This window comes from Schistocerca serialis, chromosome 8 (assembly GCF_023864345.2).
Source record: "Schistocerca serialis cubense isolate TAMUIC-IGC-003099 chromosome 8, iqSchSeri2.2, whole genome shotgun sequence".
In the NCBI taxonomy this organism is placed as follows: domain Eukaryota; kingdom Metazoa; phylum Arthropoda; class Insecta; order Orthoptera; family Acrididae; genus Schistocerca; species Schistocerca serialis.
In genome coordinates this window covers 46002857-46030785 of record NC_064645.1, presented here as the reverse complement: position 1 = coordinate 46030785, position 27929 = coordinate 46002857, and positions in this window count along the sequence as shown.

Genomic DNA, 27929 nt, shown 5'->3' with positions numbered 1-27929 from the left:
CCCTGTGTATAGTTGCAGTTGTTGTTTGTGTGCAGCTGTGAGTTGTGGTGATTGTTTTGCATGTTTACTGTGTGTTGTGAATTTTGCTGCGTGCTTGGTAATGTAGCAATGTAGACATGTTGATTCCTACTGCGGAGATGTGTGTTGGTTCTTGTTCTTCATACAGTAAATCAACAGCATCTAACTTTTCCAAAAAGATTCAGGATCGTCGTACGGTAAGTACAGTAATTTCTCTTTAATATTAAAAGGAAGTCTTGCTTTCAATGATCGGATCACATCTTTTGGTTTCACTGGTTCATTAAGGAAGTGTGTCATGTTTAGGTACTTCTCGAAATATCTGCGCAGGTTGCCGTTTTTAGGATTGAAGTGTTCGGGTTCAGTGACTTGTTTGCGGATGCGTTCCTGCACAGTGGGTGACCAAAACTTATTCAAGAAGGCACGTTCAAACTGCTCGTATGTTACACATCTGTCGCTTTCATGGTAAGCCCAGACAGCAGCGTCCCCTTGAATGTAATCAACAACGTACGCAATGCGTTTGTGGTCTCTCCACGAACGTGGGAATGCGTTCCTAAAAGCTTTTAAGAAGATGACAGGGTGTTCAGTGTTTTTGCCTGGCATAAAAGGTTGGAATTTACGGTGCTTGAATAGACTTTCTTCTTCTTTGTTACGTGTTCGTCTGTTTCTTACCGTGTAATCATTGAATTCTTCCCTGTGCGTACATGATTCTTCATCAGAATAATTGTATTGTATTTCAGGTGATGGGTATCTGTTGCTATGCGTGTCAGTGTATTGTGTATTTGAGTGTTGAAATTCGTGTGTGTACATGTGTTCATTTCCGAATCGAGATTTTCTTCTGTGTGTGTAAAAATGTGTAGTGGGTGTACTATTCTGTTGTGCTTGGCACTGAGTTGTCTTTGTTTGCATATCGTCATCGATTACTTGCCTATTGTTCATGTATTCCACTTCAGAATCGTGTACAATATGTGGCAATTAGTTTTGTATACATTCTTCAAAAATTTGGTCTTTGTGTGCTCTCCATTCTCTAAATTGTGAATTAATGCGAGAGAAATGGGGTTCAGCCTCTCTGTGTATGGTTGAGTGAATCTGTTTGTGAATGTCAGCTACTTTTGTTTCTATTGTATTCACCTTTAAATTAATTTCGTCACATGCGTGCGTGTTTGATTCTAATTTGCAATTAATAGTTTCACAGGTTTTTGTCAAGTCATGGATGTGATTGGCATTGTCGCTTTGTCGTAACTCTAAATTTTCGAATTTTTCCGTAAGATCGTCGACCTGTTTGGAAAGACGTGTATTAATTTCATCTACCTTTTGAGTCAGTGTGGCGAAGTCTGATTTTATGTCATTTCTGAAGCCTGCATTGTCTGTCATTAATTGTGAGAATTTTTCGTCATTATCTTGCTTAATATTGGATATGCCTTCCAAAATTGAATTCAGTATGTTGTTGTTGTTGTGGTCTTCAGTCCTGAGACTGGTTTGATGCAGCTCTCCATGCTACTCTATCCTGTGCAAGCTTTTTCATCTCCCAGTACCTACTGCAACCTACATCCTTCTGAATCTGCTTAGTGTATTCATCTCTTGGTCTCCCTCTACGATTTTTACATTCCACGCTGCCCTCCAATACTAAATTGGTGATCCCTTGATGCCTCAGAACATGTCCTACCAACCGATCCCTTCTTCTGGCCAAGTTGTGCCACAAACTTCTCTTCTCCCCAATCCTATTCAATACTTCCTCATTAGTTATGTGATCTACCCATCTAATCTTCAGCATTCTTCTGTAGCACCACATTTCGAAAGCTTCTATTCTCTTCTTGTCCAAACTATTTATCGTCCATGTTTCACTTCCATACATGGCTACACTCCATACGAATACTTTCAGAAATGACTTCCTGACACTTAAATCAATACTGGATGTTAACAAATTTCTCTTCTTCAGAAACGCTTTCCTTGCCATTGCCAGCCTACATTTTATATCCTCTCTACTTCGACCATCATCAGTTATTTTGCTCCCCAAATAGCAAAACTCCTTTACTACTTTAAGTGCCTCATTTCTTAATCTAATTCCCTCAGCATCACCCGACTTAATTAGACTACATTCCATTATCCTTGTTTTGCTTTTGTTGATGTTCATCTTATATCCTCCTTTCAAGACACTGTCCATTCCATTCAACTGCTCTTCCAAGTCCTTTGCTGTCTCTGACAGAATTATAATGTCATCGGCGAACCTCAAAGTTTTTACTTCTTCTCCATGAATTTTTATACCTACTCCGAATTTTTCTTTTGTTTCCTTTACTGCTTGCTCAATATACAGATTGAACAACATCGGGGACAGACTACAACCCTGTCTTACTCCCTTCCCAACCACTGCTTCCCTTTCATGTCCCTCGACTCTTATAACTGCCATCTGGTTTCTGTACAAATTGTAAATAGCCTTTCGCTCCCTGTATTTTACCCCTGGCACCTTTAGAATTTGAAAGAGTGTATTCCAGTCAACATTGTCAAAAGCTTTCTCTAGGTCTACAAATGCTAGATACGTAGGTTTGCCTTTCCTTAATCTTTCTTCTAAGATAAGTCGTAAGGTCAGTATTGCCTCACGTGTTCCAGTGTTTCTACGGAATCCAAACTGATCTTCCTCGAGGTTGGCTTCTACTAGTTTTTCCATTCGTCTGTAAATAATTCGTGTTAGTATTTTGCAGCTGTGACTTATTAAGCTGATAGTTCGGTAATTTTCACATCTGTCAACACCTGCTTTCTTTGGGATTGGAATTATTATATTCTTCATGAAGTCTGAGGGTATTTCGCCTGTTTCATACATCTTGCTCACCAGATGGTAGAGATTTGTCAGGACTGGCTCTCCCACGGCCGTCAGTAGTTCCAATGGAATATTGTCTACTCCGGGGGCCTTGTTTCGACTCAGGTCTTTCAGTGCTCTGTCAAACTCTTCACGCAGTATCATATCTCCCATTTCATATTCATCTACATCCTCTTCCATTTCCATAATATTGTCCTCAAGTACATCGCCCTTGTATAGACCCTCTATATACTCCTTCCACCTTTCTGCTTTCCCTTCTTTGCTTAGAACTGGGTTTCCATCTGAGCTCTTGATATTCATACAAGGCGTTCTCTTATCTCCAAAGGTCTCTTTAATTTTCCTGTAGGCGGTATCAGTAGGCGAATTCAGTATAGCGGCAAAATTTTGATTGCAAAATGAACTTGCCCCCGCCGCGTCATTAGACGTGACGTGGTCTCTCAGGTTTGGTTCGGAGTTGCTCCTTTCGGCGTTTGTGTGTATGTGTAGCAGGTTATTTTGATGCGTTTGCGTGTCTGTATTAATTTCTGTGTCTGAATGTGTCTGTGTATCCATGTTTGCATTACTTGATTGTTGTTCCATTGTGTACTGGTGTCGAGTTTTTACCATATCGTGAATAAACTGTGTGCAAGAAAAAAAATTGTTTAAACGCGTAGTGTGAAAATGTACTGCCTATGTGTGTGTTTAAATGTCTGAGAATGACTGAGAGATGACTTTAAAGATCGAAAGAAGCAAACGTGTTAATGGTGACTAGCCATGTTGCTTGAATCTTGCACAATGTCGGCCATATTTTGCGATGTAACTTGCGTATTGTTGGATCGGAATGTAATTCGTCTGAATAATGAGATTTCGCGGAATTTGGAAAAAATTACTGAATGGAAACTGAATATTGAATTTAATGCTGAGAAAAATAGTTTTGAATGAAAAATGTGCTTGGAATCAGTTGTGGATGCGCGAGTGCTGCGTCTTACCGTACATGTCGTCTTGATGCGAAGATTGCATTTCCAGTCAAAATTGTCTCCAGATTCTGTTCGTTTTCTTCAATATTCTCATCACATAGGTTGTTGCCGGGCAGGATGTACATGAAAAAGAATAATTAGTTGTAGTACAGATACAATAATGAGTCCTGGCACATAGTCGCCAGTGTAACAAGTAAAAAATATAAAATAAAATAATAATATATAATAATAATTTGTAATAATAATAATTATTAGTTTGGATAAGTAATTGAGGGATTAAAATTTTACGCCGTGAATTTATCGAGCTTCGCACGTCCGAAGATGTACGGAACGTAGCCAGCGCTCATTATGTATTTCTTTTTGTAGACAGAGTCTGATATCTGACCTCAGCATCAATCATGAAAATGGAGTGACTAAAACTACTAAAACAAAGAAAAGCATACGATTAAATAAAACATATATTCATTTTAACATATACATTACGATATAATTGACACTTACGTAAAATTCTATCTAAATAATTGCAGATAATTCACAAATGAGAGCGACTTATTAATTCTGCTCCTCTATTCTGCAAATAAATATCAATATGGCTAACTGTGGAGCCGCACAAAATATTAAGCCCTTCTAGGACAACGAATGACATGAGAGTGTGTTGATGCCTACTGGCTGTGACAAGAGGGCGGTGTTAATTCATTTATTTTGCATTCTCTTGTCTTAAAAAATCGATACATATAATCTAACTAAATTAAATATTGTCTGTGCTCGAGTGCAAATGGTTCCTTAAAGTATCATCGACTAAGTATGGGGACAGTAGTTCGAGAATTGCAGCCAGCATACAAAACGTACCCTCGCAGGCATGTTATGATTAAAGGGCTGGATTACTTGTGGCAGGCCGATCTTGCAGATATGAGTCAATATTCACATGAGAATAATGGATTGAAATACTACTTGTGGCAGGCCGATCTTGCAGATATGAGTCAATATTCACATGAGAATAATGGATTGAAATACATTTTAATGGTTATTGATACATACTCTAAATTCGCATTGGCGTTACCTGTCAAAACTAAAACCAGTAGCGATGTTGCTGTAGTGTTTGAGCGTTTGCTGCAGACAGGAACGAATCGATGCCCCGACAATCTTCAAACCGATCATGGTGGTGACTTTTAAAATGAACATTCCAAGACTTTGATTGAGCGGTATGGGATACACAACTACTCCACGTTTACCCACCTGAAAGTGGAGCGTTTGAACAGAACGCTCAAAGCTCAAATGTGGATGCGTTTTAATCTTCGCGGTTCGACAAGTGACTGGATATCATCCCACAGATAATTGCACAGTATAATCGAACCAAACATAGTACAATAAAAATGAGACCGATCGATGTTCGCGATAATTCACATCCGGAGACAGTGTATATCCGCATTAAAATGCTGGGCCCGCGCAAACAGAGGTTCAATGTAGGCGACTCAGTACATATTTCAAAACACAAGACAGCTTTCGAGAAATCGTACTTACCAAACTGGTCGGCGGAGATATTTACAGAATCCAAAGTGCAGAGAACGAACCCTAGGACATATATCTTAAAGGATGGCAAGGGTGAAGTAATTGCAGTATGCTTTTACACGGAGGAATTGCAGAAGAGTTCTGAGCCAGATGTATTTCTTATCGAACACGTGATAAGACGTCGCAGGTATAGAGCGCTAGTTAAATGGTTAAGATTTCCATCTTCAGAAAACAGTTGGATTGAAGCTGACGAGTTAGTATATAACAGGGAGCGTAGACCTGTATCTCATCAGTAGCGTACCATGCATGATAGGAGGCACACCATAATAAGAGGTGGAGGTGGTGTTCTCGACAAATTGCCTGTTTAATTACACATCCCTGGATATAACTTCTGTAGGCCTGGAACAAAACTTCAGAAACGCCTGGCACGTGGTGATAGCGGTATTAACCTACTAGACGAAGCCTGCCTTGAACACGACCTCGCATACGCTGCAAATAAAGATCTCCCAGCACGCCACGTTGCCGACCCAATATTATCCGATAAAGCTGAGCAAATAAGACGAAGAAAAGATCTCTGAATAGGTCAGAGCGTTGCTTCATTCGTAGTTGATAAAACCATGCGTGGAAAAATTAAGTTGGGCATGGGTGTGATGAATTTCAAACGAATTAGCGCGAACAGCTTCAGGGGCGGCGAAGAAGAAGAAGAAGAAGAAGAAGACTGCCATTAAACCACTTAGGGCCCTACTCACATCAGGTGGAACTATTCCGTTCCTCGTTCCAGCCCTTGCAGCTCTGTCGGCGGTAGGTTCACTTACACGTGGGGCTGTAGCTGTAGCTAAAACGGTCAAAAGCGCACAGAATGCACAGCCGCAGCTAGAGGAAGCCAGAACACATAATCGGGCCATGGAAGCAGCAGCTATCGGAAAGGGTCTCTACTTGAAACCACACAGGAAAAGACTAGGTCTCTTCATATATGAAAAAAAAAGTCCATTAGTTATCCTACCTGATCGAGGGCTCACGAATAAAGATCTCGTTAATATTGTTAAAGAAAAACGTCACATTCCTGCATTCCCTGGCTTGTTTATGCGGGATACATTACCAAAGACCATGTGGCGGACTAATGTGTGCGGAATTGTTAATTTAGACGTTGCTGGGGTTCCAGGGATCCATTGGGTTACATGTGTTAAGAAAAATGCAAATACAGTACAATATTTCGATTCATTTGGGGATTTACAGTCCCCTGAAAAATTATAACGCTATTTCACCAGCAAAATACGTGTTTTCTACAATTTACGGCCATGTCAGGACTAACACATACCTGTGCGGGCATCTCCTCATTATTTTCCTCATCACAGCCCTGGCAAATTAGCCTTCGCCTGCATCAGCGAACCTCTGGAATGCGCGCTATATTTAGACTGAGTGGTGAAAAGTCTGGAATGCGCGCTTTCTCCTCTCCTTGTCAGAGCCAGTGTGCGAACATCTACACATATAAAAGAGCCGTAACTGAACGCACGCCCATCATTTGAGGTTTAGATGCAATGTCATACACTCTGACTTTAAAAGAGCGAGGATCAGTATTACGTGCAAATTACTTTCCGCCGATTTAAGTGCAGGTGACTGGAGTATTGCTCTGATTGGTCTGGAGACGTGTAACAGCATTCCAAATATCACAAAGAGCAACAATTAACTGCATCTATAAATTGACGGTCGGAAGGAGATTCTACAAATACAACCTGATGCCTACGGTATTGATGATTTAAACGAGGTCTTAAATCAGCCTGGAAAAGGTATTGAACTACAGGCAAACATTAATATCGTTAAATCTGAAATACGGACAGAGTGTGCTACGATCAACTTTAGACAAAGAAATTCAATACGTCCACTGCTAGGTTTTGCAAAGGATCGTGTTTTGCTGAATCACACCAGTAAATTTTACTCATCGGATCAAGCTGTAGATATACTAGCAGTCAGCACAATCCACGTTGAGTGCAATATTGCCACAAACTCATACCTCGACGATAAGTTGATTCACTCAATTTTCGGATTCTTCCCTACAGTCGGTACTGGGTATAAAATAGTTCAAGCCCCCACAAACGCTATATATCTACCAGTGACAGTTCAGACATTGGATTACCTAGAACTGCACATTGTTGACCAGAATAATCAGCTTGTTAACGTTAGAGGAGCAGAGATCATTGTACGCTTGCATCTAAGGCGAGATAGGAGTAGGCCTAAGGTATAAAGCTAGCACACCGAGCTCACAACCCGTCAGTGTACTCCGGATGCACAAGGTGATAACACGCCTTAATTACGAATTCCTTATTTCAGCAGGTTTCAAACCGCAAAATGATGCCGCTCAACATAAATCAGTCAGTAGAGTATGATGATCGAATTATACGTCATGAAGACCACTCACACAAATCCTACACTTCAAGCACATTTAACAAAAATGATGAAATAAGGATTGTTATCCAGTATCAGGGCGCCATAACATTGCCTTGCAAGAGCTTCTTGTATCTGGACTGTACATTTGAGAAAGCTGATGGCACTGTGGTAACGCTATCCAAGCTCACGCGAAATGCTCTAGCATTCCTGTTTCAAGAGATACATTATGAACTTAACGGTATCGAAATAGATCGCATACATAATGTCGGGGTAACGTCAACCCTTAGGATATATGTTTCAGCCTCAGCGTCTGATTCAAACAGCTTGGAAAATGCGGGATGGTTCATAGATGCGCCTTATAGGACACTCTACAGTGTAATGTGGCTGTATCCACGTTTTGTATACAGAAATGCATTTATGATTTTTTTTAATGAAAAGAATGATCATGATTGAGGTTGAAATAATAACTTTCAACATTTTTACAATAAAATAAGTGAATTTATTATTCAATTCAGAATTTTTTAACAGTGTTTGTAAAATATAACTTTAAAGTAAAATGATTCAGTTTTTCACATTGTATGAGTTTACAGACACAGAAATGCCTTTCACTTAAAATATGGTAGTTCTGCTCATTGTAGATATTTGTTTTACATTATTCATAATGTAAGCATTGTGCTGAGATAACTATATATAACTTTACAAGTAAAGCAGAGGTACTACAAGCCAATTAAACTAACTTCGAAGGGAAATAATATCGCTAGTGAAGTTCAACTGGAAACACTTTTAATTAAACGCAAAAGTATTTTTAGTTCAAGTGAATGGCTCAAACATTTTCCACTACCATAACCGATTGAAAATACATTTCATTCAAGTAAGTAGGTCTAAACCTTTTTTCCACTACGACAAGCAGGTGACCACACATATTTCTCTCAAGTAAGCCGTTACAAACATTTTCTCCACTACAATGATCAAGTGAACATATAAAGAATTTAATTGGTGGAACTCGCATACTTAAAACTAGTTCTAACTGGATGGCTAGTGGCAGGTGAAACTTAACAACTAAAATCTAATCTATAAGAACTCACATTGAAGCATAATTATTATTTTTTTCTTCTTCATTATAAAAGGTAGAAGTGAACTGGCAAAATTTATGGTTTTGCTCATATACGTTAAATAGTAGTAATGGTCAAAAAAATATGTACATATATATAAAGACTTTTCTAAATCGTTTGAGTCTTTTTTAAATTTTTTTGGGTTTATTTTATGATTTTCTTTCGAAGAATAATTTGTATATATTTACACAACAACACCTAATATAGGCTCAAACACATTCGCACATAGACATACACGGAAGCACGCAAACTGACACACCACAGAACACACTCATCCAATATTTACACTATGATAAAAGGGTCATACTACTACTCTGCAGATGCTCTCTCTATCTCTCAATCAGAGTCCCCCACCCCTTCTCTCGCTACAAGTGAGTAGTGTGAGTACGGGCGACTTTCAATCCCATCATCGCAGATGAATGTTTTATCGTCATGAGGTGACAGACTGTTTTTAAACTGTAACACAGTATATACCTCATGCGCTATCGATCGAACACTGGTTTGCCTTACCATATGCGGTGGCTGCAGTACAGCACCGCCAACACCTCCACGTGTTGCACCTTCCAATGTGCGATATGCATACATTTTTGACGAAAGCCCTACAAACTCTACAATCGGCAATTCATTCGACTCATACTTCATGAGACCGATAAACTTCTTGTTCTCTCGAACAATACCATAAAGATTACTGGCCGCATAAGAAGACGTGCCGAACTGATTATCGTGACACCTAATTACTTCATATGGATCGCAGTTCTTCACCCAATAGATGAAACTATCTGTATCCATATAAAGTAATTTAGGATCTGTGGAATGAATTTCGCGAACTCGTAATGAAAGCGATGTATGTGGAGTTTGGACAGGTCTAGTATGCACATCCCCACATAAATAGCTTTAGTAAACTCTACTGCAGTTTTCGCCATCTCCACAGCAACAAAATTCTTATTGAATATGGTGACCCGTTTAAAATTTGGTCTGTCAAAGCATTTTCTTACCCCATAACGCCCATCCCATTCGCTTCTAATAAAAATTTCACATTGCCCCCACAAATTCTTCATAGTTTTACCGAAAATTGATTTATTCATTAATTTATAAAAATCTTTCTCAAAGTCACACGCCACGGAAGCGCTCTGTCTCGTATTCCAATCAATCAGGGGGACTGCTTGAAGAAGATGGCCTGGGTCATTTTAACCAGCTCCATACCCAAGCTGAGGCATTGCTGGAGGTTACGATAATGAATGATATACCTCTGCTTATCCGCCAGCGTTGTCATCAGTTTCGATGTGGAACGTCCTCGTGGAACTAGTTGCTCTGGACACAGCGGAAAATCGTTATGTGCATCATGCAAACTAATAGGGTATGTAAGTTCTGCCTCCACCACATACCCCACATCAGAATCAGCTGCCATACCACCCCCCCCCCCCCCATGATATTTCCACCTAATCCCTTGCAGTCATCTTCAGACAGTCACCAATACTCGGAAATCGGCAGTAATTGTTCCATGGCGTGCCCGTATAAGTTATTGACGTTGAGATACATTGCGTAACTTGAACCAAGGGATGCATTGTACCTGTCACCCATCCGTGGGTTATTTGGGTTATTTGCTTTCGCGTGTCTATGGACACATTGGAAAAATCCACCACAGATCCCTCGCTCAAAGAAAAGAACCATGTTAGGATCAGTCAATAATTCGATGCTGCACTTCGTTTTTTTTTAAGCGTTGCGTGCCAAGACAACCCAGGTGCCGTGTAATAAAATGCGGGGACCAGAAAATATGTGGTCAGACATAGACTCCGGAACTTCTTGAGAAAGTCCGCAAGCAAACTCATGTCTGTGTCCATGTAAAGCCATGCATAATCTCCTAAACTGGAAATATTGAGTTCCCACTAGGCATTCACAGTATGCTCATACTCTGCGTTCGTTATGGCGTCGCCTGTGAGGTTGCTGGAGAATACAGTTATTTTGGGTAGCCTGGTTTCATTCAGTTTCGCCATACTATCCACACACTCATATGGGAAAACCCCCTTCCTAATCGCAAGTTGAAACTTTTCCTCGTCCAGAAATACAGCTCGAGTGATATGCATATCCCCCGCAAGTAGAGTCAACAAGTTTCTGTAGTGGTGCCTGCATAAAACGTAGCCTATCGAGGAAGCGGAGCGTAATACTCGACATTATTCGTTGGGAGAATGACGCTCTCAGGTAGGTCACTCACCTTTTAATATTTCTAAAATTTAAAACCTCTCTCACACCGGCCTGATTTAGCTCACTGATCAGGATAGTAAAAACATGCGTATATTAAGGGAATTTTCATTGACAAAGCAGGCTTATCACATTCACACAGTTCAATGCTGTTTTATCCTGATTAAATTGAGCTTAACTTAAATTCCATAAGGCAGTGAAGCAATTTCGAAGTCTCGGTGCGACGAAAATTGTCAGTCGATCTCCTGGAAACATTTGTAATAATTATTAACTTTCAAATCAGACGTTCCCCACTGATCCCGTGCAACACAGCGTAGTAAGCAGACACTGTCAATAATAAACAGTTAAATAATACGCGAACACACTTTAGTTTAGTTCATGTATTAAATTCCTTCTCATACAGAATCTCATTAAGATGGCGACTAGCCCAACAATACATACATATACATCCTCCTTTCACGACTAATCGGCAAGAAGTCCCTATTCTTTTCATAAGAGAAAACATAGATAGCAGAGAAGCTATTCCATGGAGTAAACGGACGCTCCAAGGAATAATTGGGCTTGAAACTACTTTGCATTGATAATCGGTAAGGTAAGAAGAGATATTTCGACATAAAATTTCTGAAAATATCGCGGAGAGACCGCTGCAAGAGACATTACAACCTGATATTTCTCCAAACCGAAATCGGCCAAGTGCTCAACTAAAAAGTGAGTGTCATACCCACTTAAATTGTGGAAGAAAACAGGTTTGTGTCTAGGTACTTCAGATTGCATGCGTTGTGAGCTGCGCCACGGAATTTCCTCTTAAGATGACAGTGGTCCCTACGAGGAGTTTCCGCTTTTCTGTCTAACGGCAGCCCACTAATATGACAGTCAGCGGCGTTATTACACAAACCTTCATTCTCCTTCGATTTGGCCGTGGGAACATTGCCGCTGTACAGCGTATCAACTTATTGTGAAAAGTTTTCAAGCCCAGAGAGCAATCAAACTAAAGGATTATCCCTGGGGTAAGATTTGTATCAGTTAAGGTTGGAGTCATATGACGATACAATTTGGTACGTTTCTGCATATGGTACATGTTTCTCTGTAAAGGTGGTGTGTGATGTTGCAGGGTGACCTTCACAGCAGGTCACAGGATCAAGAAGGCATTCAAAGTCGGCGTACACTGCAAACGGACATCGCTACTGGTGGTGAGCGTTCTTAAACTTTATGAATTTGTTTCCCTGGGTGGGCATAACATCACATACCGGGTCCTTGAAGGTACAGTCTACTAGGTGCATAGCTACTAACTCTTCAGAGGAGAAATAACTGAGGCACCTTGGACAAAAATGTTTTTCACGACAATCAGTTGATAGTTGGGAGGAAAGGAGTCGGGACATATCTTTGATCCAAATACAATGATAATTATCACCTTCAGAGAAGAGCAGCATGTTTACATGCTACTCTCGTTCACCTGCAAATTATGAGAAATGGAGGGGGCCAACGACGATATGTTTGTCTTGCTCATCTGACTTGCTTTCCTACTTCTCCAGGCCATATACATGAACAGATATGCTGATATTCTGCACCTCAAATTTAGGTATGTCCTGGATCTTGACGGGGTACTGTATACCATCAAAGTTATAACACAAATGAATATTATCACCTAAATGGTATGTACAGGGACGCTCAGGATGATCCCTTCGATCACACTTTCTTTCGCAAGCCAGGACTGACCATACAAAACAACAATGATCATTTCTATTTTCGACATTAATGAATGCCTCCTTATTAGCTACATATTTAGGGAGCTTGATATAGTTAGACCCTCCATTTACCGGATTGTAGACATGTATATGGATGTCCAGGTGTAGAATTCTGCTGAGTGCTTTCGCTGAGCCGTTGTCTTCCATCTCAGAAAACTGACCCAGTATAGCACTCAAGGTGGATTTATGAAACCACTCGGCGATTGATGTGCTCCGCATTATCACGCCGTTATCCCCCCAAAGATAATGGATACTAGTCTCTCCATCACCAGACTCAATTATGAGTGGGGGGTGCGATAATTCAATGCATAGCACTGCGCTCAATTTAATGGCGGTATACCGTGAATCACTGACTACCTTGAGGAGCTCTGTTTCCATGACAGGAAGGCACACATGTAGAAATCCTACAGGATCACGGTACCCCTGTGCCAGGTCCTCTATCCTAGTGAACGAGATTCGCTCCTCGAAGGCGTCTGCAATCACCCAGTACTGCAACTGCGATACGGTGTCACCATCCAGATGTACTTGACTAAAAGGACAGGCGAGAGAACTGCCACTAGCCACAGGATCGTCACTAATACTATTGCTATAACTAGAGCTAGTGCAGCTAGCTGGTACGCGGTGTACCTCGCACAATGGTGCCGGTGGAGGAGACGCACCTGGTGGTCGAGGCATCCCCCAGTGCGAACAGCTGGGCATGGGCTCCGTGACCTTGGCAGCTTTCCGTGCGGCGACCAGAGGCGCCTTCACTGGAGACGAGTGTCTCTGCAGACGCTGCTGGTTGGATGGTGCACCCGCCACCATTATGAGATATAATTTTAGTTATTTTGAAAGGTTAGCTAGAGTGAAAGACGATAGAGAGTGATTTATTTTTCTATGTACTTATGTGAGTGGTGGTGGTGGTGGTGGTCTGGGTTATTTGGAGCTGGGGGCTCAACACAGTTATGTAGGGTGCTACGTGGAACACCCCCCAGCTCCACTTCCAACTGAAGCTGGAGTTCCATTAACTGATCTAGAAACCAAGGAAAAATAAGACGTATGAAATAAGAAAAAAAAAATTTTTGAATAGTTTAGATAAAATGACGAACAGATTAGAATTAAAATTATACTCACAAGGCAATTGTGGGTAGCACAATGGGCTGGGCAGCCTGTTGAGCTCCAGTCCGTTTCTCACTCTCGAGGATAAAGTAGAAGAGGTCCACTATAACGACAAGATGTATAATTTAATAAGGAGAATATATAAGATATAGAGGAAAGTGAAAAATAGAAATTATTTACTTACTCGATAATAGCGAATCCTGGACTCTAGGTCTCTTCCCACTGGACTCTGCGCTGTTGTGTAGTCAACGAAGAAATAGCTAGCACAAACAAACGATCCGGCAGACAACGGACAAGTGAGAAAAATGACCACAGGGTGGCTCCTTATATAACTGTGATGATGTATTGTCAGGTGATCTTAGGATGAACAAATGGGTGTTGAGAATTTAATGGGGGTAGTGGTTGAGTTCACTAGTAACCCTAGTGGCTGAAAGCTGAACTAGTCAAATGCTTCCAGGACATGGTGGATAGCTAAGCGTTTTATAATTTATGGATGGTTGGATATTGTTTTATGGGCGCTCAACAGTGTAGTCTTTAGCGCCCTAACGGAAACAACAACGGACGAGTGTCACTAAAATGCAGCAAGTGCAAAAATAGGACTAAAATTAAAGGTGACAGTCTACATAGGCAGTGCGCACGTCAACAGTAGCAAAGTGGAAAGCAGGACATAAAGAGGAGAACTGCAAGAGAGCGTAGGCGAAGGGGTTAAAATGAAACACATAGCACATGTTTGGAATTGGCCTATTACAAGAATAAAAAGGAGTGGTCAGCCACTCGGCAACACACTAAAAACTCCAACCTAAAATTTTAGGCTGAAGCCCGGAAACATCACAGTACCTTAAAACTTTCTTGACACTCGCCTCGTCATCGGCTAAAATCGAGGGCAGATCCCCACTAATATTAATTTCCGCCCTGACAGAAGGATATAAATCACACTCAACTAAAATGTGGCATACAGTGATTCGTACGCTACAGGAATCACACAGCGGGAGTTCCTCTCGCCGTAGTAAGAAGTTATGCGTAAGAGGACAGTGCCCTATGCGAAGACGTGTAAGGGTCACTTCGTCACGCCTAGGTGACCGGCAGGAGGAACACCACGGCTGGGTGGTGGGTTTCACCAACCGCAGCTTATTTTCCCTCACCGCCAACCATTCCTCCTCCCACAATTGCATATACTTCCGCCGCAGCACAGAAACGACGCCTTGCAAAGGAATAGAACATTATGTCACCTCCAGTAATCTGCAGGCGTCCTTGACAGCTCTATCAGCTTGTTCATTTCCCCGTGTGCCCACATGCCCTGGCACCCAACAAAAGGACACTTGCTTGCCCTGTCGTTGGAGGATGTACAGTTGGTCGTAAATCAGCTGTTCCAACTTCTCCGCTGTGGACAGGTTCTGCAGTGACTGTAATGCGCTCAATGAGTCAGAGCAAATTAGGAAGTGTTTGCTCTGAGTACACCGTATCTGCTCCCATGCCTTCAGGATTGCAAGAAGTTCTACGGAAAAAACAGTGTATTCCTGGGGAACGCAAATCCTGATGACACGTTCAGGGAACACTACTGAGCAGCCAAGAAAATCCCCCTGTTGGGATCCATCAGTGTAGACTACTGTAAAATCATGATGCCTATCTAAAATGTTAAAAAACAAAGATTTGAAAGTAAAATCTGATGTACTGTCTTTCTTAAAATTTGCCAAATCTGAAATCAGTGTGGTCCTCTGGGAGGAGCCAAGGTGGATATCTGCTCCAAACTCGACTTTAAACATTAAAACCGGCTACACCCATCTCTAAAATGCAATCCTTTGCACGAATCCCATAGGGCCTTGTTGCTCGTTGCCGGTTGCGAAAAAGCCTTTCCAGTGGAGGCCGAGCAACAGTGTGGTACGCAGGTGTGTATGGTGTGGATAATGTTTGATAGGCCTGGCGCACCATTAGTAGACTCCCCTGGAGGTGAAGTGGCGGTTCACCTGCCTCTGCACAGAGGCTCGGTATGGGGCTCGTTCTGAGCGACCCAGTGGCCAACCGAATCCCCTCATGGTGCACCACATCCAACAGCTTCAAATAAGTGGGTCTTGCCGACCCATACACGGTGCATCCATAATCAAGCCAGGACCGCACGAAGGCTCTGTAAAACCGGTGCAGAGAAGTCCTGCCTGCTCCCCATGTGTGGTGACTAAGACATTTTAAAATAGACAGCACCTTAAGAGACCTTTTTTTCAGTTCCTTGATGTGTGGCAGCCATGTAAACTTAGAATCAAAAGTGAGGCCCAGAAACTTCACCGTGTCTTTAAAATTCAGAACGGTGTCCCTCATCCTCAACTCAGTCAAAAATGGAACGAGAACGGTTAAAAAGAACACACACCGACTTATCAGTTGAAAACTTAAAACCATTCTTCTGTGCCCATTCATCCAAACGTCGCAGAGTGAGTTGCAACTGACGAGTCGTCGTTGCAAGGCTTGAAGAAGAGCAAAATATAGAGAAATCGTCCACAAACAAGGAACACTGCACAGGACTTTTCACAACAGATGTAATACTATTAATAGCAATAGCAAAGACTGTCACATTTAAAACACTACCTTGAGGGACACCGTTCTCTTGTTCAAAGCGACTAGACAGTACGTCTCTGACTCGGTACCGAAAATAACGTGGCAACAGGAAGGACCGAATAAAATCGGGAAGACAACCACAGAAAACCCCATTCGTGGATCTGCCTGATAAGATGCCTCCAAGTAGTGTCGTATGCCTTTTTAATGTCAAAAAATATTCCCATGAGGTGATGCTGGCGCAGGAAAACCTGTTGTATAGCCGCCTCCTGGAGGGCCAGGTTATCAAAGGTGGAGCGATACCTCCTGAACCCACACTGAAAGCTACTAAGGAGTCGTCTGATTCTAACATCCAGACAAGGCGGCGGTTGACCATCCGCTCCAAGGTCTTTCCCACGCATCTAGTGAGGGCAACACTACGGTAACTACCCGGGCATGTGCGGTCTCTCCCAAGTTTTAAAAGAGGAATTAAAATTGCTTCACACCACGAATCGGGGAAGTGACCGGACATCCAAACAAGATTAAAAAGTCGGAGGAGGATTTCTTTATTTCTCCCTGTGAGGTGCCGCAGCATGCTATAGTGGATTCTATCCTGACCAGGGGGTGTATCACGAGCCCCACACAATGCGGAATCCAGTTCCCACATGGAAAATGGGCAGTTGTAATCTTCTGTATTGGGTGAGCGGAAGTCAAAACTGCTCCTCTCAGCAGCCACTCTGTGGGGCTGGAAAGCTGGATTCTGACTGGCGGTTGCAGTAATAGCTGCAAAATGAGCCACCATAGACTGGGCAATATCTTTTGGGGTGATTTGGAGAGTACCACTCCACGTTATAGCAACCATAGGGCACCTCCCACCTCTCCCAGAAATCCTCCTGATTGTCTCCCATACAATGGAACTTCGTGTAGAACGATTAATGGTGTTCAGGAACTGCTGCCACGACCTCTTCTTGCTCTCTCGTATAATCCGACGACACTTTGCCCTCGCCACGCGAAAGGCTGCAAGGTTCTCTACAGTTGGCCAGCATTTGAACCTACGCAGAGCTGCCCGCCTAGCCCTGATTGCAGAGCGGCATTCGTCGCTCCACCAAGGGACAGGCTGCTGCGTCGGTTGTCCCGTAGACTGTGGGATGGACGCTTTACTGGCGTGGTGGATCACCTCAGTAATATGATCCACCCATTCCTGGACACTGACCCGATGTTCAAACTGGGCTAGTTGACTATACAGTGCCCAGTTGGCTCTACCGAGCACCCATCGAGGCGGTTTCCTTTCCGGTTCCACTGCATGTGGCAGGTGAATCCAGATGGGGAAGTGATCGCTGCCGTGTAAGTCATCAACCACTTCCCATGCAGCAGTGTGGGCGATGACTGGAGAGCAAAGCGATAGATCAAGGGCAGAGAACGACCCAGTTGCAATGCAAAAATGCGTGCTTTGACCTGTATTTAGCAAATAGGCACTGGAAGACAGAAGAAGCCTCTCGATTGCTCTACCCCTTGGGCAAGTACTCACAGAGCCCGAAAGCATATTGTGTGCATTAAAATGACCAGGATGAAGGGGTGGGGTAGCTGTGTAAGAATGTCACTGAGAGCCTCTTTGTCGAGCACATCAGGTGGGGGCAGGTAATGCGAACATACTGTTAGCATATGACGCACATGTACTAATATTGCAACTGCCTGTAAATACGTCGCGAGGGAGAGAGGCGAGGAGTGGTAGTCGGTGTTGACGAAGATACCTACTCCTCCTCCAGCTCTCCGTCCACTCAGGTGGTCATTTTTGTGGAGGACATAACCACGTAGCTCAGGGGTGTATGTTTCACTGAAATCTGTCTCTTGCAGACATACACACACAGGTCTATCCTGAATCAATAGATGTAGTTCCTCCACATGTGTCCTGAACCCTTGCAGGTTCCATTGCAATATGGGAGCCATCCCGGTGGTTGTATGTTCTGCCTCTCTTTCCGCCAAGGTGGGGAGACTGCTGCGGGTGGAGGCTCAGTCTTGGGGGCGATACGATTACCCCAGAGCTGATGGAGTCAGAATATGGGGCAGAGTCTGATGAAGCGTCTAGTGGGACCACATTAACATGATCCGAGGGTTTACCAGCCAATTTAATCTGTTGGTGCTGCTTGACGTGTGCTTTCCTTTGTTTAGGGGGCTTTGCTAGAACTCGAGCAGGGGTGTTTATGACCACGCTGGGCTTTGGAACAGCCTCAGCAATCTGAGATGCCTGGGGCTCTTCAATGTTAGCTACTGTACCTTTCTCTGCTGTTCGAGGAGGGGCTACAGGCTCTGATACACTTGCTGCCTTGCAACTGCACTGACACGTGCAGGTGTTCGTGCCAACTCTTAACAACCTCCGCCTGTGTAGATGCATCGACTTTTGGAGGCGGCTTCTGAACAATGGAAGCAAAAGACGTAACGAATGTGGGTGGCTGCATGGCCTTCATGATCTTTTTGGCTTCACTGTAGGGGATACGCTTAGTTGTTTTTATTTCTTGTATTTTACGTTCCTCTAGGAAGATTCTACAGTCGCTACTCCAAACAGGGTGGCTTTCAGAACAGTTTATACATCTGACAGGCGACGAATAGTCAATTCCGTCATGGGCAGCCTTACTGCAGTTGCCACACATCGCTTCTCCTTTACACCCTTGAGTTGTATGCCGAAAACGCTGGCACTTAAAACAGCGCATTGGGTTTGGGACATACGACCGGACGTTTAGTCGAATAAGTCCTGCCTTGACGTGTTCTGGGAGTTTGAGGCTATTGAAAGTAAGAATGAAGGAGTCGGATTTCACCAGGTTCCCATCCACCCTTTTCATGATATTCTGAACGTCAACAATTCCCTCCTGAGCCCACTCACTCTTTAATTCTTCTACAGGAATGTCAGCGAGATCCCTAGAGGTAACAACACCCTTACTGGAGTTCAGGATGCTGTGAAACTCTGTATCGATTGTGTATTCCCCCAAGCTTTTAGCTGTTTGAAGGTTAACTGCTTGCTGAGCAGTTGATGTTTCAAAAAGGAGTGTCCCATTCCGTAAACGCTTCACTGATTTTAAAGTTCCAGCTATTCCTTCTAGACCCTTTTGGATATAGAATAGCGAAACCTTTTCAAAGAAACCCTCTTTCCTTTTTATTATTAAAAACACATTCTGGTTGTCAGTATGTGCTCTGTTACTCTGAATTGCTGTACGGTTGCTGATGCCTGAGTCAGGAGGACTGGGTAACCTACCCCTCTTGTTGGATTGGGCGGTAGTGCCTACCAGCGGTCCACCCATCCCACTGGCCAGCGAAAAATTAGAAGGAGGAAAAGAGGAAGAATTCGTGGTATCCATGGTCGTCCCACGAGCAGCTAGGCAAACTTATGTCCATCCAGACAGAGCCCCACATGCCTGGATAAGCCTTGTACAACTGAGGTGCAGCAGGTTCCCCAGAGGTTGCCCGCTAGTGATTCTTCCACCTCAACAGCCATGCATCATGTCGGCGCGCAGCACACCTTAAGATTGAAGGGTTTTTTATAGAGGTATGTACCGTCCTCGTGATCCAGGCAATCAAGCCAAGATCCCCGGTCCCTACGACACACAACGTTCCACCGTTGCGCCACACGGTGGTCGCTGAAGCATGCCCAGAGCTTACGGTATCAGCAAACTGGCGGCGCACACCAGTCCACAGCTCGAGGACCCCGGGTTCGCCAAGCCCGTACCCAGCAAACGAATGCTGAGCCCCCTGAGGGCTTTATAATTTATAAAAGTATAGAAAAATTATTCATACTAGGAATGAAGATGCTATTTAGAATAGAAACTGGATGATGTTGAATTCAGGATTTTAGATCATTATGTGTGTATATGAGGAGATATTGTGTTAGGATGAATGATTCAGATATATTCTTGATGAGGGATTTATTAAAAGTATATACATGTTATATATGCATGTAATTAGACGTTGATGGTATTAAGAATAGTGTTAGTATGTGCTAAAAGAAATGGTTTTTAGAAAGTCTGGAGATGAATATTATAGCTATTTTCTTGGTAAAGAATTTATGGTAGGGAGCAAATTTTTGTACGAATAAAGAGAAGGTTAACTATTTGTGGGGACAATATAGAATTTGAGTGAGTTCTTATTTGTTGTAGATAGGATTTCTTTGTTATGGTTTTAGGGCACAAAACTGCTACAAACATTAGCGCCCGGTCTGTGGCTTGGAAAAAGATAAAAAACCAAACTGGAAACCAGTAGCAGTGGGAGCGAAACTCAAAAATGTGGGGAAACTAAAATAAAAAACCACTATAGAAAGGGGGATGTTTGTACCCAAAAAGAGCTTCAAATGACTTACGTCATCTCACTGACACTAATAAACTCGAGAATGTGATCGGCTGAGTGCGTGTCATCTGCAAAAATGGAAGATATATCAGGCGACAGCTGTAGACGGGCGCGTAGCGGAGTAAAATACGGACACTCAAGTAAAAGGTGTCTCACCGTCCACAGTTGAGATCAGTGGGGACAAAGCTGGGGAGGATCGCCACTTAAAAGATGTCGACGGCTAAAAGGACAGTGCTCTGTCTGGAGTCTAGTTAAAATTACCTCCTCCCGACGATGAGTTTGGGAGGAAGAGGTCCAAGCACATGGAAGAGCTTTCATGCCCCGCAATTTATTATTGGGAAGTGTTGACCAATGTGCGTGCCATAAAAGAGCAACACAACGACATAAAACACTCCGTAGATCGGCAAAGGGAATCATCCGAATAGAAGGCTGAAGAAGAGAGACTGCAGCGTTAGCCGCTATATCGGCCGCCTCGTTTCCACGGATACCAACGTGTCCTGGTATCCAGAGGAATGCCATGGAGACGCCCCCAAGTGGAGCAAGTAGAGGCAGTCATGAATACGTTGGACCAGAGGTAGAGAGCTGATGGCGACGGATGTATTGGACAGCCTGGAGAACAGCATAAAGGTGCGCAGTAAAAACCGAACACTGGTCGGGAAGCCAAAATCGATTGGGGTGTCACCAACAAAATAGGCATTGCCAACACCAAATTATGTTTTTGAGCTGTAAGTGTCAATAAAAGTGACATCCTTAATTTTTGCACATAGAACAGCAAATGCCTGACAAACGAGAGAAGGGGTAACATCCTTGGGAGCAGGCAGGTCCAGGGGCGGAGCCAAGGCAGTGCTGTACCCCAAGTTGTCAAGAAAGTTTCAAGAAAGTGGAAGGAAAGAAAATGTAGCAGTTGACAGAAGCGGACTCCCGGTAGGGTATGGAGGCCATCCTTCCTCCCTACTACGAACTGCAAAGAGGCGTCGAAAAAAAGTCATGGGCCGGATTAGCAGGCATGGAAGACAGATGGCTAGCTCAGCGACTCAGAAGGACAGCTCGCCGATTGGACAGCAGAGGTTCAGCAGTCTCAGCATAAAGGCTTTCCACAGGGCTGGTGTAAAAAGCTCCAGACACTAAACGCAATCCATGGTGGTGGACGGAGTCGAGACGCCTAAGAAAAGACAGCCGAGCAGAGGAGTAAACTATGTTTCCATAGTTCAATTTCGAGCGCTCTAAGGCGCGATAGAGGTGGAGAAAGACCACTCGGTCAGCTTCCCAGGAGGTACCATTTAGGACACTGAGGGTGTTGAGGGATCGCAGACAGCGAGCCAAAAGGTAGGAAACGTGGGAGGAACAGCACTGTTTTCTGTCAACCTGAAGACACAATAATTAAGCGACGTCCGCGAACGGAAGGTTGATGGGGCCTAGATGTAGGGAAGGCAGAAGTAGCTGCATGCAGCGCCAAAATTTGACACAAACGGTCTTAGTGGGAGTGAAGTGGAAGCCGGTTTCGATGCCCCAGGAGTGGAGGCGATCGAGACATCCTTGAAGACGTCGTTCAAGAAGGCAGGTCCGTTTAGAGCTGTAGTAGATCGCAAAATCGTCCACAAAGAGGGAGCCTGAGACATCAGGAAGGAGACAAGCCATAATTGGATTTACGGCGATGGCGAACAATACAACAGCATGAACCCCTGGGGCACCCAGTTTTCTTGGGAGAAAGTGTGGGAGAGAGTAGTGTTCACCCACACTTTAAATCTGAGCTCTGTCATAAATTCACGAAAACCCCAAGTGAACAGTGTCCGGAGGATGTCAGTCCTCCAACAGGTATCGTATGCTCTCTTCAGATCAAAAATTAATGCTACCGTTTGACGTATCCTGAGAAAATTGTTCATGAAATAAGCGGAGAGGGGAACAAGATGGTCAACTGGAGAACCCTGCTTTTGGAAACCGCATTGGGCAGATGTTAAAAGGCTTCTGAACTCCAGCCACCAAGCTAAATGGCAATCACCATACACTCCAAAACATTACAAACACTACTCGTGAGAGATACGGAGCGTTAGCTAGAGGGGAGATGTTTGTCCTTTCCAGGTTTCGGAACAGGAACAGTGGTAGCTTCCCGCCATCTTCTCGGAAAGGTACTGTCGGTCCAAATTCGATTATAAAGGCGAAGGACGTAACACAGACTATGGTATGATAAATGCAGCAACATTTGGACCTGGACACCATCCTATCCTGGGGCAGAAGAGCGAGAAGAAAAGAGTGCGTGTTGGAAGTCCTGCATGGAGAAAACAGTATTATACCTTTCGCCATTTTTAGAGGAGAAAGCAAGAGGTCGCACTTCCGTTGCACGTTTCTTCAGGGAAAGGGCTGGCGGGTAATTTGAAGAGCTCAAAATCTCAGCAAAGTGTTGAACCAGTGAGTTAGAAATTGCGATTGGGTACACTAAGGTATCATACGCGACAGTGAGCCCAGAGATCAGTGAGAAACTAGGCGCGCGAGATAACCATCGAATTCCACTCCAAACTACTGAGGAGCGAGTGAAGGTGTTAAAGGAGCTAGTAAAGGAGTCCCAGCTTGGCTTCTTGCTATCGCGAATGACGCGACAGCATGGCACACGTAATTGCTTGTAGTGGATACAGTTGGCCAAAATACGATGGTGGCGGAAAACGCGAAGAGGACGTCTCCGCTCGCGGATTGCGCCACGGCACGCCTCTTTCCACCAAGGAACTGAGCTGCGCTGGAGCAAATCTGAGGTTCGAGGTATTGAACTGTGGCTGTAAGAATAACTTCTGATCGTCGACGCTAGGAAAGTGACGGTCAAAGAATGTCGCTAGAGACGAAAAAAGTGTCCAATCGGCTCAGGCAAACTTCCAGTGTCTCGGGCGCATAAATGGCAGTTGTGGCTGCAATCAAAGGACACATGGAAAATGGTCACTCGTGTGTGAATCAGCAAGAGCGAACCAATCAAAGCACCCAGCTAGCTGAACAATACCGACCGAAAGGTCCAAGTGAGAGAAATTTGTCGTGGAGACAGACAGAAATGAAGGTTCCCTAGTGTTGAGGCAAACAAGATCTGCTTGGTGGAAGAGGTCAATAATAGAGAGCCTCGCAGACAAGGATGCGGAAATTCCCAAAGCGGGTGGTGGGCATTGAAGTCCCCAACCAGCAAATAGGTGAGCGGGAGCTGACCAAGGAAATGAATGAGATAAGCTCTTGCCATCGGTGTGGACGATGGAATGTATACAGTACATAGAGAGAAGGTGTATCCAAAAAGGGAAAGATGGACATCAACAGCTTGGAAGGAACTGTTTAAGGGCATTGGGTGATAATGGAGAGTATCATGGAGAAGAATCATGAGTCCTCCATGTGCTGGAGTGCCTTCAACAGAGGGAGACCAAATCGGACTGACTAAAAATGGGGGAAAACAAAGCAATCGTGGGGACCAAGTTTTGTTTCCTGAAGACAGGTGATGACCGGGGAGTAGGATTGTAAGGCGATCAACAATTCATCCCGATTGGATGGAATGCCGTGGATATTTCAATGGATAATTGACATAGCGTGGTCAGAAAAGGAAAGAATCTTGCCACAGTTGCTGTCAACTGAACGACTGCTGAGAGCCGGCAGCCAACAGCGTGGAACAGCATTCAGCCAAAGCCAGAAGATCCTGATCCACAGGTTGTTCAGGGGCAGCTCCTGCCACCAGCAATTGGCTGGTTGATAGGCCACCAGCAGTGCGCCCTGGCGACACTGAAGATGGCCGCGGGCGGTTACCGCCAGGTGGCACTGTAGAGGAAACACATCATGGCGGAGAAGGAGAGGAAATTTGTTTCTTATCAGCCTTCTTGGAAACAGAACAGTGTGATGGAGGATTCGATGGTTGTGACGTCAGGGTACGTACAAAGTCTTCGTGAGTAGGCTCTTTTTTTGGAAGTCTGGGTGTCTGATATTGAGGCTCGTGATTTAGCAGGAGCCAATGAAGGGTGAGCCTTAGAGTGATCAGGTGATAGTGCGGAAGTACAATATGTGATCATTGCGCTGGCCGATCTCACAGTCGTGGCACTAAAGGTGAGATCACAAGTCGCTGTGGCTGCCTCCTTAGTAGGCCGAGGAGATGCAAGGACAGTGCTATATTTAGCTGCTGGGGGCACAGTGGGCTTTCGAGTTGGGAATAATTTACGAACAGCATATGTTGACACCTTTTCCTTCACTCTGATTTCCTGAGTAAGTCGTGCGTCTTTGAAAATGAGGCAGTCTCTAGAGGAAGCATCGTGGTCGGCCATACAGTTGATGCAACGGGGGATGCAGGTGGACAAGCACCACTATGGGCATCCTTGCCACATTTAACATTTGGCCGAACTGGAACACGACTGGCTGGTATGATTAAACCGATGACACAGATAGCAACAAGTAATGTTGGGGTTGAAAGGACGAACTGAAATTATCTCATAGCCCACTTTAATGCTCGATGGAATTTGAACTCTCAAATGTCAAGAAATGGTATGGGTTAGTACCAAGTCGTTGTCAACCCTTTTCATGACTATGTACAGCCGTTATGCCCTGGTCAGACAGGTAGTTTTGAATGCCCTCATTGGAAAATCCTTCGAGTGAGCGTGTATAAACCACCCCGCGTGATGAGTTTAAAGTGTGGTGTGCAGCAGTGGAGTTCGCAACAATGTTTGTGCCTGGAGGGCACTGACTGTTTCTAACAACAAGTTGTCATTTCACAATCGGGAACAAGACTTTACAGGACCTGCAATAGCATCAACACCTACCTGAATAATGAAAAGGTTGACTGTGGAGAAGTCTTGACCTTCGTCTGACCGAGAAATGACAAGGAAGTGTGGCACTGATGGAAGAATTATCCATGGCTGAGACTCATCCAACTTTCGCTTGTGAGAAGAATTTTTTTTTTGTTTTGGTTTTTGGGCGCAAAACTGCTATGGTCATTAGCGCCCGGTCTGTGACTTACGAAACAGTAAAAAACCGAAACTGAAAACCAGCAGCAATGGGAACGAAAGTCATAAAATTGGAGAAACTAAAAGCAGAAGGTAGGCTTAAAAATCCACCACAGAAAGGGGTTGGTTGTCCCCAAAAAAAGCTTCAGATGACTGATGTCATTTCACTGGCACTAATAAACTCGAGAACGCGATCGGCTGAGCGCGTTGCATCTGCTAAAATCGACGATATATCAGGCGATAGCTGTAGACGGGCGCGTAACGGGTTAAAAGAGGGGCACTCAATTAAAAGGTGTCTTACCGTCCACAGCTGAGAGCAGTGGGGACAGAGTGGGGGAGGATCGTCTCTTAAAAGATGTCGATGGCTAAAAAGACAGTGCCCTATCAGGAGTCTAGTTAAAATTACCTCCTCCCGAAGACGCGTTCGGGAGGAAGAGGTCCAAGCACAAGGAAGAGCTTTCACGTCCCGCAATTTATTATGGGGAAGTGTCGACCAATGCGCGTGCCATAAATGAACAACACGACGACTTACAACGCTCCGTAGATCGGCGAAGAGAATCGATTGGATAGCTGGCCGAAGAAGAGAGCCTGCAGCCTTGGCTGCAATATCGGCCGCCTCATTTCCACAGATACCAATGTGTCCCGGGAGCCAGAGGAACGCCACCGAGACGCCCCCCAGGTGGAGCAAGCGCAGACAGTCCTGAATCCGGTGGACCAGAGGATGCACAGGGTAAAGAGCTTGGAGACTGAGCAGAGAGCTGAGAGAATCTGAGCAGATTACGTACTGTATCCGCTGATGGCGGTGGATGTAGTGGACAGCCTGGAGAACAGCGTAAAGCTCCGCAGTATAAACCGAACACTGGTCGGGAAGCCGAAATTGTTTTGCGGTGTCGCCAACAATATAGGCACTCCCTACACCTAACGATGTTTTCGAGCCGTCGGTGTAAATAAATGTGGCGTCCGTCATTGGTGCACATAGAGCAGCAAATGCCCGACGATAAACAAGTGAAGGGGTACCATCCTTGGGAAATCGACAAAGGTCACGGAGCAGGCAGATCCGGGGACGGAGCCAAGGTGGTGCTGTACCCCAAGTTGTCAAGAAGGTCTTAGGAAAGCGGAAGGAAAGAGAATGGAGCAGTTGACGGAAGCGGACTCCCGGTGGTAGTAGGGAGGAGGGGTGGCCTGCATACCCTACATCAAAGGAGGCGTCGAAAAAAATGTCATGGGCTGGATTAGCAGGCATGGAAGACAGATGGCTAGCATAACGACTCAGAAGGACTGCTCGCCGATTGGACAGCGGAGGTTCAGCAGTCTCAGCATAAAGGCTTTCCACAGGGCTGGTGTAAAAAGCTCCAGACACTAAACATAATCCACGGTGGTGGATAGAGTCGAGACGCCGAAGAATAGGCCGAGCAGAGGAGTAAATTATGCTTCCATAGTCCAATTTCCAGCGCACTAAGGCGCTATAGAGGCAGAGAAGGACCACTCGGTCCGCTCCACAGGAGGTATCATTCAGGACACTCAGGGTGTTGAGGGATCGCAGACAGCGAGCTGAAAGATAGGAAACAAGGGAGGACCAGCACAGTTTTCTGTCAAACATAAGACCCAAGAATTTAGCGACGTCCGAAAACGGAAGGTTGCCAGGTCCTAGATATAAGGAGGGTGGAAGAAACTCCGTACGACGCCAAAAATTAACACAAACGGTCTTACTGGGAGAAAAACGGAAGCCGGTTCCGATGCTCCAAGTGTGGTGTCACCGCCAGACACCACACTTGCTAGGTGGTAGCTTAAATCGGCCGCGGTCCATTTAGTACATGTTGGACCCGCGTGTCGCCACTGTGTGATCGCAGACCGAGCGCCACTACAAGGCAGGTCTCGAGATATGGACTAGCACTCGCCCCAGTTGTACGACGACTTTGCTAGCGACTACACTGACGAAGCCCTTCTCTCATTTGCCGAGAGACAGTTGGAATAGCCTTCAGCTAAGTCCATGGCTACGACCTAGCAAGGCGCCATTAGCCTTACATAGTTTGATAGTTATCGTATGAAAGGTCTCATCAAGAATGCTGTATTCACAACGGATAAATAAAAGTTAAGTATTCGAGGAGCTGCATACTTTTCTTATTAGCATTCAATACTTATCCTGTTCCAGAATTCACGCCCGTCTGCGTTAGATAGCATGCATTTAGGCCGCCTCTATCTACAAGGTGTTGGCACATTTGCCAACACATCATTGGTGACGATTAAAACGTGTTCCTTCTAATTGCTTACATTTACTTGTGTCATGGCTTCGCCAC